The sequence below is a fragment of the Acipenser ruthenus genome, chromosome 3, assembly GCF_902713425.1.
Source record: "Acipenser ruthenus chromosome 3, fAciRut3.2 maternal haplotype, whole genome shotgun sequence".
NCBI classification, from domain to species: Eukaryota; Metazoa; Chordata; class Actinopteri; order Acipenseriformes; family Acipenseridae; genus Acipenser; species Acipenser ruthenus.
In genome coordinates, this window is record NC_081191.1 from 104,595,100 (window position 1) to 104,608,199 (window position 13,100).

General features: G+C 43.7%; 1 pseudogene; it reads right to left on the reverse strand.

Annotated features, from left to right (window-relative positions):
• The window catches only part of LOC117394594 (rotatin-like), a 52,381-nt pseudogene that overhangs the window by 18,917 nt on the left and 20,364 nt on the right, over positions 1-13,100 (reverse strand).

The following is a 13,100-nucleotide window of genomic DNA, read 5'->3' on the forward strand; positions in this document are numbered from 1 at the left end:
CTCCGCTATAAAAAATAAGTGAATGCTTTTTAATCACACAACCAGACATCTACTGCACTCACATGTACAGTATATACATTGAGAAGTCTGGCTCGTATACAGACGTGCTCAAATTTGTTGGTACCCTTACAGCTCATTGAAATAATGCTTCATTCCTCCTGAAAAGTGATGAAATTAAAAGCTATTTTATCATGTATACTTGCATGCCTTTGGTATGTCATAGAATAAAGCAAAGAAGCTGTGAAAAGAGATGAATTATTGCTTATTCTACAAAGATATTCTAAAATGGCCTGGACACATTTGTTGGTACCCCTTAGAAAAGATAATAAATAATTGGATTATAGTGATATTTCAAACTAATTAGTTTCTTTAATTAGTATCACACATGTCTCCAATCTTGTAATCAGTCATTCAGCCTATTTAAATGGAGAAAAGTAGTCACTGTGCTGTTTGGTATCATTGTGTGCACCACACTGAACATGGACCAGAGAAAGCAAAGGAGAGAGTTGTCTGAGGAGATCAGAAAGAAAATAATAGACAAGCATGGTAAAGGTAAAGGCTACAAGACCATCTCCAAGCAGCTTGATGTTCCTGTGACAACAGGTGCAAATATTATTAAGAAGTTTAAGGTCCATGGAACTGTAGCCAACCCCCCTGGGCGCGGCCGCAAGAGGAAAATCGACCCCAGATTGAACAGAAGAATAGTGCGAATGATAGAAAAAGAACCAAGGATAACTGCCAAAGAGATACAAGCTGAACTCCAAGGTGAAGGTACGTCAGTTTCTGATCGCACCATCCGTCGCTTTTTGAGCGAAAGTGGGCTCCATGGAAGAAGACCCAGGAGGACTCCACTTTTGAAAGAAAAACATAAAAAAGCCAGACTGGAATTTGCTAAAATGCATATTGACAAGCCACAATCCTTCTGGGAGAATGTCCTTTGGACAGATGAGTCAAAACTGGAGCTTTTTGGCAAGTCACATCAGCTCTATGTTCACAGACGAAAAAATGAAGCTTTCAAAGAAAAGAACACCATACCTACAGTGAAACATGGAGGAGGCTCGGTTATGTTTTGGGGCTGCTTTGCTGCGCCTGGCACAGGGTGCTTTGAATCTGTGCAGGGCACAATGAAATCTCAAGACTATCAAGGCATTCTGGAGCGAAACGTACTGCCCAGTGTCAGAAAGCTCTGTCTCAGTCGCAGGTCATGGGTCCTCCAACAGGATAATGACCCAAAACACACAGCTAAAAGCACCCAAGAATGGATAAGAACAAAACATTGGACTATTCTATGCCTTCTATGAGTCCTGATCTGAATCCTATCGAACATCTATGGAAAGAGCTGAAACTTGCAGTCTGGAGAAGGCACCCATCAAACCTGAGACAGCTGGAGCAGTTTGCTCAGGAAGAGTGGGCCAAACTACCTGTTAACAGGTGAAGAAGTCTCATTGAGAGCTACAGAAAACGTTTGATTGCAGTGATTGCCTCTAAAGGTTGTGCAACAAAATATTAGGTTAGCGGTCCCATCATTTTTATCCATGCCATTTTCATTTGTTTTATTATTTACAATATTATGTTGAATAAAAAATCAAAAGCAAAGTCTGATTTCTATTAAATATGGAATAAACAATGGTGGATGCCAATTACTTTTGTCAGTTTCAAGTTATTTAGGAGAAAATTGTGCATTCTTCGTTTTTTGTGGAGGGGTACCAAAAAATTTGAGCACGTCTGTACATATTCTTAAAATCAGAAATGGAGACATGTTCCACTAAACAATCTGACATCTCCCAGTACAAATTGTAGTATTTTATTTAGCAGATTTAAAAGGTAATTCCTTTGCAGTATACTAATATATGAAACATATGAAACATATGTGCTTTATTCTGCCTCCAAAATAAAAGGTCAGATATCTAGTATTTAAAAATATGTCTCTCACTAGTTCCCTGCACACTTTCCTGCCAAGCAAAATCTTTAGCTTCCTCAATATTAGCAGGCATTGGCATCACCAGGAGGTTTTGTAGAATAAATGCAGCCTAGAATAAAAAGCAACAGTGCCATCTTGCTGTGCAAAAACAACAGGACACAAACACCAATACAAGTTGAATCCTGATAATCAGGAAGAAAAATGTAAATCTACACATGTTAACATGTGAATGTTAATTTAGTTTTCATAATTATGATAAATATTTTTTAAAGATCTGGCTAGTTATATATTCCGAAATTTCGACAGTTAATTATTTTAGTGATTAGAACTAACCTCTCTACGGACCATACTGCATTCTAATTGGTCAAGTAGGATATTCAGCACTGTTCCCCATAATCCTCCAGAAATGTTCTGGCAGCTTGCTGTGAGTGCAGTGCACCCACTTTCCACTGACGTGAGAGCTGATCCAATTCCTAGGCTTGCAAATCGTACCTAGGAATAATAAACATGTCTGCTTTTAAACAATGTAATAGTCATTTCAAAAGTATCAGAGATGGAAATGTATTATTTTAGAAACAGTCTTTCAAACCCTACACAACACGGGACAATATGTGATCTGATAAAATCTCACCTCAGGGTCCCTGTCGAACCAGAGTGGAATGAGCCAACCCTAATCGAATGCCTGTTCATCACTGTTTTGGTCATAAGCCAAAGACAAAGAAGATATCCAGTCCTAATTAATTTACAGTGCAAGAAAACAAACAGGTAACATTAGATATGTTTTTTGAAAAGTGTTATTGTTAAAACAGATGTGTATGAAGCAAATAACTCATAGCCAAAAACTTTAAAAAGGTCAAAGCTTTTTTTTTTTTTTTTTTGTTTTACCTACCTCAGTCTTTGTTTGTACAATCATTTCATGAGACAACTGAAGCAAGCAGAGAACAGCACTCTTTGGGACTCCTTTGCCCATAAAAGACATGGCGTTCCCGCCCCATTCCACATAAAATGAAGAAATAACCTTAAGAAACAATAAATATGTTCCATTAGAAAGCTAATATAAAACAACTGCATTTATCCATGTAAACCTAAACCTAAAATAAAAATGATTTTTTTTTTATTTAATCAGTCGTTGAGGACAATCCCTAATTATGAGAGAACATAGTCTTTTATCTGAATGATGATTTTCCCGGATAAAAATACTGTATACGGTTGAAGTGTGCTTCCTCTATACCACACATTGTAAGTGTCTCAATATTATAATTACTTGTACACCATAGGACTATATGTTGCCAAGTCACAAAACTTGTGAGAAAATTTAAAAAAAAAAAGATTAAATGCAATTATTGTGTGGATGGCAGAGCAGACTTGCCAAAACAGTTTAGTTTATTTTTAAAAGCACAATAGAATCGAATACAACATGACACACACCCCAAGGAGTCCAGTTAAGTACTTCGTACACAATGAATCAGGCTCTTGTGTGAGGGAATGTAAACTCCATCCATGGAGGACTGTGACATGGACCATTCCACACAAGGTTCTCTCCAGTGAGGGAAGCCCATAGAAACAGGGAGCATCTGACACCTGAAGACACCGAAGGAGTTTGGCAGCCAACTGAGTCCGAAAAGGACCAGCCAAAATCAAACATTTTCTGCATTAAAAAAAAAAAAAAAGTGACTTATTACAAAACACATGGAAACTACATAGCAAATAAATCGTGAAATATTTCACCTTGTTACATGCTAACAGGTAAACTCATGGGATATAGGGCTCTGGTATTCAATAGGTGATGTGGCCCACAATGGTCTTTTTAGTGGCTCCACAGCTAGCCCACAATTATTAAAATGTATACTTCTGGTAAACATAGTGGCAGGGCAGGAGCTCTCCACATAATTACTGTAAATATTAGTTTTTCGTTTCAAAAGAATAGTATGCTAAATATGGCAGGGCTGGGGTAAGAATCCCCTCTCTGCTAAAAACATGTGTGGAATGTGGCCAGGGGTTTAATTAATGATAACCAATTACTCTTGGCCATCTGCTATAAAAGAGGAACTGGGAGGGAAGTTAGTTTTAGAGAAGGGTCGAGAGGAGCAGGGTGTCTCTGTCCTGCACTGAGATAGCTGAGGGAAGTTAGTTTAAGAGAAGGGTCGAGAGGAGCAGGGTGTCTCTGTCCTGCACTGAGATGGCTGAGGGAAGTTAGTTTAAGAGAAGGGTCAAGAGGAGCAGGGTGTCTGTCCTGCACCGAGATAGCTGAGGGAGGTTAGTTTAAGAGAAGGGTCGAGAGGAGCAGGGTGTCTCTGTCCTGCACTGAGATAGCTGAGGGAAGTTAGTTTAAGAGAAGGGTCGAGAGGAGCAGGGTGTCTCTGTCCTGCACTGAGATGGCTGTTTGGATGCTGGTTTATTTTGTATTTTTGTCTGAACCTTTTTGTTTGTTTTATTATTAATAAAAGTGTACATAAATCACTTCTGAAAGTGCAATCTCCGTCTTCTGCATTTGCTATTCTTGCCATTTGCCTTCCACATGTCTTAATAGACTTTGAACAACATCCAAATTACTTGCTTGCACGTAAATGAAAATACCGCTATTTTAGTTTATTGTAGCTGCTAAGTTTTCAATAAAAATTGTTATTCAATGCAATCTCCTATCACGTAGTTTACTGGTCTTATTTGTTGTTCTTCCTCACAAAAAATGTAAAATTAGACTGTTGTAAAGACCTTGATAATTCTACTCTATAACTGGGTATAAAGCACCCCTGTTTATTATTTATTTGCTTGGCCTTAGATATTACTTAATATAGATTCAACATATAGTCTGGTACTTGAAACTATTATTCATTTACCAGAAGGTAATTAGGTTTAGAGCAGAAGCGTTTGTTACACTGTTGCTGGCAACATTCTGTAAAAGGGCCACAATACACACTGTAATGGATAATGGAGAAATCAGTCTAGTTGACCTGATGTAAAAGTAATGACTGCGATCACTGTTTATTTACTCACAAAGCATACATTGGATTAAGCACCTAGCCACACATGTGTCAGTTTATAAATTATCAACAAAACAATTTGAGAGGTCTGCATCAATACATGTTTCTAGACAGCCCTGCTTAATGAGATAAAAACTCCCACAACAAATTATGCGCAAATGTTGAATTGCTTTGAAATATAATCTACAGGTATTTACTTCTGTTACACAAGTTTAATAAATAAACAAGGTTTGACTGAAATATAATTTGCTGTAGAATTTGGTATACTAAAGCCGAATTGAGCCCAATTCACAAAAGGAACGTTTAAGGACTGTTTGAGAACAGTGTTTATAACAAATCTCCAAGATATAAATAACAGTGCTTTGAAAAATGTGAAACTTCTAACCAGCTCTAAAACAGTTTACAAAAATGGCTTGATGAACAGCAAACTTAAATGATCACAATGAGTTTCAAAACCCTTAACAAATCATGTCTTTAAATCATTAGAAATAAAGGTCAGCTCTGTAACCTAGAGTTTCAGCTTTGAATATAGGTGGAAATAAACAAATTAATGCTGCAAAAAGCCCAACAATGAGGACCTTATTTTCCTGACCCCTCTACCTGTCAGTAACTGATGTGAGTAAGTGAAGTACTGTGTTGAAAAATCCTGTCAACTCCTTTTGGAGTCTCTGGTTGATGACAGTCTGTATTTCCTCAGCTTCACTTTGGACCTGGGACTCTGTGCGCACTAACACATTCAGCAACGGCTTTGTTTCCTGCATAAAGAAAAAGAGAAAAGAAAGAAACACCAGGGTTTACAATATTACATATCAGGCACATTAAATCATATTTTGGTGTATGTCTTTTCAGGATTTCAACTTCAAAACCAGATCAAGGCAGTGTGTGTCTTGTAAAATGAACACACTTTTTGGAAGTTGCACAACCTTTATGTTTACGACAAGACTGCTCATCATTGGCCCATTGTGAGTAAGGCTATGAATTTGGAATTTTTAGCTCATTTCACAGATGAGGTGTGGCAAAAAAACAAGAATACACAGAAAGGTCACCAAATAATGTAGTTTTAGCTACATCAACATACACAAGAGCTTTTAAACAGTACACCAAAACCAATGATATAAAGACTATTACTTTTAACCACTGACAAGTTTAAATGTTACTTTAAAGTACAACATGTGGAGTTTTCCACGATTCTGAAACAGCATGTTGCAAAGAAAGTCTCTGTAAGTCGGTAAACTTCTGTCGTCATTTTTTCACCCCATAAACTTCCAATCCACTCATTTACATGTATGCTCATTCAGCTGCAAATCTCATTCACTGACCTACATAGCTACATAGCAGATTTGTATTTTCAGTGCATGACTGTCACAAAGACGGCCGGAGTGGGTGGCGTCAGACCAGAAACAGGAACACAAACGACAGAGAGATGGGGTTTTGGTGAGGCTGAACGCGTGATCGCGTTCAGCATTTAATAAACAGAACAGAAAATAAAAGGTTGGAACAGACAAAAACACGGGACACGGCACTTCACGCCAAAATAAATAGACAAACAAAACGGACTACACACTTAACAAACGGTGCACGGAGAGACAAACAAACACGGTGAGTACAAACACTTCTAGATATTATTTTACTTTACGTTTCTCCTCCTTCTCCTCACCCGTTCTCCACTCTCGAACACCCAACCCTGAGTGCAAGAAATGTGCGTCTATATATACTATTGTGCTGGGATTCAATTACTAATTAATTATTCACTTGAATCCCAGCACGTGAATTAATTCTGTGCAACCCCGTGCTCACATATTACATTTAACCAGCACGTGAAGTGATTTGTGCTCTCCTCGTGCCTAAATACAAATCTACACTTTTTAAATACACGTGAAACACAGACCCGTTTATATCCCGTGTACCAATCTATACACCGACATTAACACACGCAACATCCAACATACAACACAGATCACACAAATGCACACAGGGGCGGGGCACTTTGCCACATATACCCCCCCTTGTGCGCAGCACACATGGCCTCAACGGCCACCTCCCCCCTTAAAAACCCAGCAGTCCAGAACAAAGTCTCAGGCTGGGAAGGGAGGCTTCAGTGGGCCCTTGGCTGGCAATGCTGTCAGCACCCCTGCCGGTAGTGGCACGGCTGACAGCCTGTTGGTCCCGTCCTGCAGCGAAAAAGCTGCGGGGGCAGGTGGTCCCCCGACCTCCCCCTTCTTCGTAGCCGGCAGCTCCCTCCTGTGGGGCTCCGGCCACAAGAACTCCTGCAGCGAAACTGCTGCTGGGGAAAGTGGTCTCCAGACCTCCTCCCCCTTCTTCGTGGCCGGCAGCTCCCCTTTCTGGGGCTCCGGCCACCGTACTCCCTGCGGAGGTACGGGCAGCAGAGGCAGCTCCTGCTCCTCTGCTCCGGGCGGTGGTGGAGGCAGAGGCAGCTCCAGCTCCTCTGCTCCTGGCGGTGGTGGAGGCAGAGGCAGCTCCAGCTCCTCTGCTCCTGGCGGTGGTGGAGGCAGAGGCAGCTCCAGCTCCTCTGCTCCTGGCGGTGGTGGTGGCGGAGGCAGAGGCAGCTCCTGCTCCTCTGCTCCTGGAGGTGGTGGAGGCAGCGGCAGCTCCTGCTCCTCTGCTCCTTGCGGTGGTGGTGGCGGAGGCAGAGGCAGCTCCTGCTCCTCTGCTCCTTGCGGTGGTGGAGGCAGAGGCAGCTCCTGCTCCTCTGCTCCTGGAGGTGGTGGAGGTAGAGGCAGCTCCAGCTCCTCTGCTCCTGGTGGTGCTGGCTCCCTCTGCTGTGGCGGCTGGGCATGTGCATGCCGTGCTGCCTTCAGCAGCATAGCGAGAGGCTGCTGGGGGACACCAGCATCCTGCCCTTCTCCCCCCAAAAAATTCAGGGGGTTGAGCCTGTAACTCCTCCCCTTCTGGCTCTTGGGGCTGAACCAGCAGGCATTTTCCCTCTGCTGGTGGCTTGGGTCCCAGGGCTGTGGAAGCCCCGACTTGCCTCCCTTTGGGCTGTGGACGCCCCGACTCCTCCCTGTTGGGCTGTGGACGCCCCGACTCCCCCCACTCGGGCTGTGGACGCCCCGACTCCCCCCACTCGGGCTGTGGACGCCCCGACTCCCCCCACTCGGGCTGTGGACGTTCGGGCTCCCCCCACTCGGGCTGTGGACGTTCGGGCTCCCCCCACTCGGGCTGTGGACGTTCGGGCTCCCCCCACTCGGGCGTAGGACGTTCGGGCTCCTTCCGCTTGGGCTCCTCCCATTTGGGCTGTGGATGCTTGGGCTCCTCCCATTTGGGCTGTGGATGCTCGGGCTCCTCCCATTTGGGCTGTGGAGGCAAAACCAGCAGGTACTCACCCTCTGCTGGTGGAGATGGGGACAGCAGGTACTCACCCTCTGCTGGTGGAGATGGGGACAGCAGGTACTCACCCTCTGCTGGTGGAGATGGGGACAGCAGGTACTCACCCTCTGCTGGTGGAGATGGGGACAGCAGGTACTCACCCTCTGCTGGTGGAGATGGGGACAGCAGGTACTCACCCTCTGCTGGTGGAGATGGGGACAGCAGGTACTCACCCTCTGCTGGTGGAGATGGGGACAGCAGGTACTCACCCTCTGCTGGTGGAGATGGGGACAGCAGGTACTCACCCTCTGCTGGTGGAGATGGGGACAGCAGGTACTCACCCTCTGCTGGTGGAGATGGGGACAGCAGGTACTCACCCTCTGCTGGTGGAGATGGGGACAGCAGGTACTCACCCTCTGCTGGTGGAGATGGGGACAGCAGGTACTCACCCTCTGCTGGTGGAGATGGGGACAGCAGGTACTCACCCTCTGCTGGTGGAGATGGGGACAGCAGGTACTCACCCTCTGCTGGTGGAGATGGGGACAGCAGGTACTCACCCTCTGCTGGTGGAGATGGGGACAGCAGGTACTCACCCTCTGCTGGTGGAGATGGGGACAGCAGGTACTCACCCTCTGCTGGTGGAGATGGGGACAGCAGGTACTCACCCTCTGCTGGTGGAGATGGGGACAGCAGGTACTCACCCTCTGCTGGTGGAGATGGGGACAGCAGGTACTCACCCTCTGCTGGTGGAGATGGGGACAGCAGGTACTCACCCTCTGCTGGTGGAGATGGGGACAGCAGGTACTCACCCTCTGCTGGTGGAGATGGGGACAGCAGGTACTCACCCTCTGCTGGTGGAGATGGGGACAGCAGGTACTCACCCTCTGCTGGTGGAGATGGGGACAGCAGGTACTCACCCTCTGCTGGTGGAGATGGGGACAGCAGGTACTCACCCTCTGCTGGTGGAGATGGGGACAGCAGGTACTCACCCTCTGCTGGTGGAGATGGGGACAGCAGGTACTCACCCTCTGCTGGTGGAGATGGGGACAGCAGGTACTCACCCTCTGCTGGTGGAGATGGGGACAGCAGGTACTCACCCTCTGCTGGTGGAGATGGGGACAGCAGGTACTCACCCTCTGCTGGTGGAGATGGGGACAGCAGGTACTCACCCTCTGCTGGTGGAGATGGGGACAGCAGGTACTCCTCTGCTGGTGGTCCTGCTACCTGGGCTGCTGTTCCATTTATGGTTGCCTCCAGGTAGCTGAGGACAAACTCCACACCTTCCTCCAAGGTGTTTGGGGTGTGTTCATGCTGATAGGCCTCCCATCTCTCACTGTCCATCATCCACAGGAACTGGACGACTACTGGGATAGACTGGGCCTCCAGCCCAGCATTTTCCAGCATCCAGTCCCGCACTTTGATGGCGTCTTCTGCCATTTTTTTTTTTTTTTTTTCTTTTTTTAAATCCAAACTGCGTTTCCTGCTCTGGCCTGAGTCCTGGAGGCGCTGTCGATCCCACGCAGGACACCACGTGTCACAAAGACGGCCGGAGTGGGTGGCGTCAGACCAGAAACAGGAACACAAACGACAGAGAGATGGGGTTTTGGTGAGGCTGAACGCGTGATCGCGTTCAGCATTTAATAAACAGAACAGAAAATAAAAGGTTGGAACAGACAAAAACACGGGACACGGCACTTCACGCCAAAATAAATAGACAAACAAAACGGACTACACACTTAACAAACGGTGCACGGAGAGACAAACAAACACGGTGAGTACAAACACTTCTAGATATTATTTTACTTTACGTTTCTCCTCCTTCTCCTCACCCGTTCTCCACTCTCGAACACCCAACCCTGAGTGCAAGAAATGTGCGTCTATATATACTATTGTGCTGGGATTCAATTACTAATTAATTATTCACTTGAATCCCAGCACGTGAATTAATTCTGTGCAACCCCGTGCTCACATATTACATTTAACCAGCACGTGAAGTGATTTGTGCTCTCCTCGTGCCTAAATACAAATCTACACTTTTTAAATACACGTGAAACACAGACCCGTTTATATCCCGTGTACCAATCTATACACCGACATTAACACACGCAACATCCAACATACAACACAGATCACACAAATGCACACAGGGGCGGGGCACTTTGCCACAATGACATACTGCATTTTTGATAGGATGTGCTCAGTGATAATGGATTACAAAAGAACACAAAGTGATTTTCCTTTTTTTTCTTTTTTATACTTCTCCAACTTCACTGTCAGTTTCGCTCTGGTGTTTAAAGAACTGGTTAAGAAAAACTACAACATCCACTAGTAGTTTCTCATCATCAGTGCATGCTGGAAGCACTTGCAGGAACCTTGGTATAAAAGACAGCAAATTATTATTCAAATTATTATTATTTATTTCTTAGCAGACGCCCTTATCCAGGGCGACTTACACTCATAAACAAAAATACATTTCAAGAATCATAGTACAAGTAATAATACAATTAAGAGCAAGATAAATACAATGACTTTGGTTCTAGCAAGTATAAGTATGACAAAATACGATTCAATAACGGAGCAGATAACAGTGTCAGTGATAGTTACATCAGGATATAATTCAATACAATATACTACAGATTAAATAACACTTGACAGATTACAGTACTCTAAAGTACAGGATTAAATGCAGTAAAATAGGGAGCAGATAAGAGCAAGTAAAGCGCATTTAAGGAAGAGTGATAAGTGTTCAGAGGGAAAAAAAGAGAAGTTCTACAGGTGCTGTCTGAAGAGGTGAGTCTTGAGGAGGCGCCGGAAGGTGGTCAGGGACTGGGCAGTCCTGACATCTGTAGGAAGCTCATTCCACCACAGCGGGGCGAGGGTGGAGAAGGAGCGGGCTCTGGAGGCAGGGGAGCGTAGAGGAGGTACAGCCAGTCTTCTAGTGCAGGAGGAGCGGAGAGGTCGAGTGGGGGTGTAGGTAGAGATGAGGGTCTGGAGGTAGCTGGGTGCAGTCTGGTCAAGGCATCTGTAGGCTAGTGCAAGAGTCTTGAACTGGATGTGAGCAGTGACCGGGAGCCAGTGGAGTGAGCGGAGTAGTGGAGTTGCGTGGGAGAAGCGAGGCAGAGAGAACACCAGGCGAGCAGCAGAGTTCTGGATGAGCTGGAGCGGATGGGTGGCGGACGCAGGGAGGCCAGCCAGGAGGGATATATATATGATTTATCCTATGGCATGTCTTCTATAGCTTCCCTTACAAGGTCTTTACTAAACTCAACCTTTAAACTGGCACTTTGTAAGTGAACACATCAACAAACATGCCACACCAGATTTAAGACCTTGATATAATAATAATAATAATAATAATAATAATAATAATAATAATAATAATAATGCCAGTATAGATAAGGTCAACTCAACTATTTCTCAGGGACTCGCACAATACAGTAATATAACATTAACCTTTTAGAATATACATTTCACTGGGGCTCTCTCGGAACACCTTGAAACCTGTTTTGTTGCGAGTAGATCTGACTAGAAAATGTAGCTAATAGTATTTCAAACATACCTGCTTAAAGCAGAGCGCCACTCTAGAGTTTTAAGCATGGTCTTACTACTGTCTGGCCCCTGCTTTAGAGCCAGCTTGTCACTGAGAAGGTAGAAACGCATCCTTGTTAGCACCGAGCTCACAGTGCCATGGGTTATAGTGTCTAAACAGTCCTGCAGTCCACTAGTAACGTGTGTTGCTTTTAACTTCAAACTTTCAACAGGGGACAACTTCAAACGATCCATGAATCTGAGAATAAAATGGAAAAAGCAGTTTGATTGTTTATTTGTAGAAAGAAGAAACACTGTTAATGGGGTATAATAAGTGTTAAGACTCTCCCATTAGTGAAAGCAGATTTTCGATGGCAAAGGAAGTGAGATGACGGGGAGGACAGTTAGGAATGAACTACTTTGGAATAGCACATTCTAAACAGCTATCAGTAGTTATTGACAGTTAAACAGTTAAAGGCAAGGAATTGTTTTGCTGAACTGCAATTCATGAACTATTACTGAAATAACCTTGCATTTGCACATTGTTGAATACACAACAAGAATAAAGTCACAAAAAAACAAACATTCATCCAAAAACTAGCAATATTTTTCCAAACCACATAGAAATAATACATCAATAATGTTATCTATAAAAATGTCTAATATTAATATTATCCCCAGAATGCATGAAAAACTGGCTATGTTGAACAAGCCACACATCCTTTGTAATTCTATCTTGAGCATTTAAATAGGGCCCAAGGAGTTAAATATGATCTATATCTTTATACTGTATTAGCATTGCACATATTGTAGAACATGTTTATTAGACATTAAAGCAGGACAATATTACAGTACAATATGTTTTAAAATCTTACTCTTCAGTTTCCATTTCGTGGCTCATCATTTGTTCCAGGAGATCAATCCCATTGTACCATGCACGATTCCAGGCACACTTCAGCATGTCCCAGGCAGGTTTTACAGTTAAAGGATCAGAAGAAGGTGGAAGCACTGTGCAGTAAGGACTTACCAAATGATGGGTCATAACGTGGAATGGGAGGTTGTACCTTTTAATAGACAGAGCGTGCAAAATATAGTACTTAATTATGAAATACTTGTTTCTTTGGGTCTGCACTCAACTATACTCACTAAAGTTCAAGCTGATCAACACATTTTTACAATCTTGTGTAATCATAATACATTACAATAATTAAAAGGAGCACAAACTAGTATTGTATCAAATTTAAAAAGCAAGTAACTTCATTTGATAATGTTATAATAAGAGAATGCATGTACTACAATTACTTAAAGCGTCCCTTTAATGTAACTAGGAATTAAACTTTCAT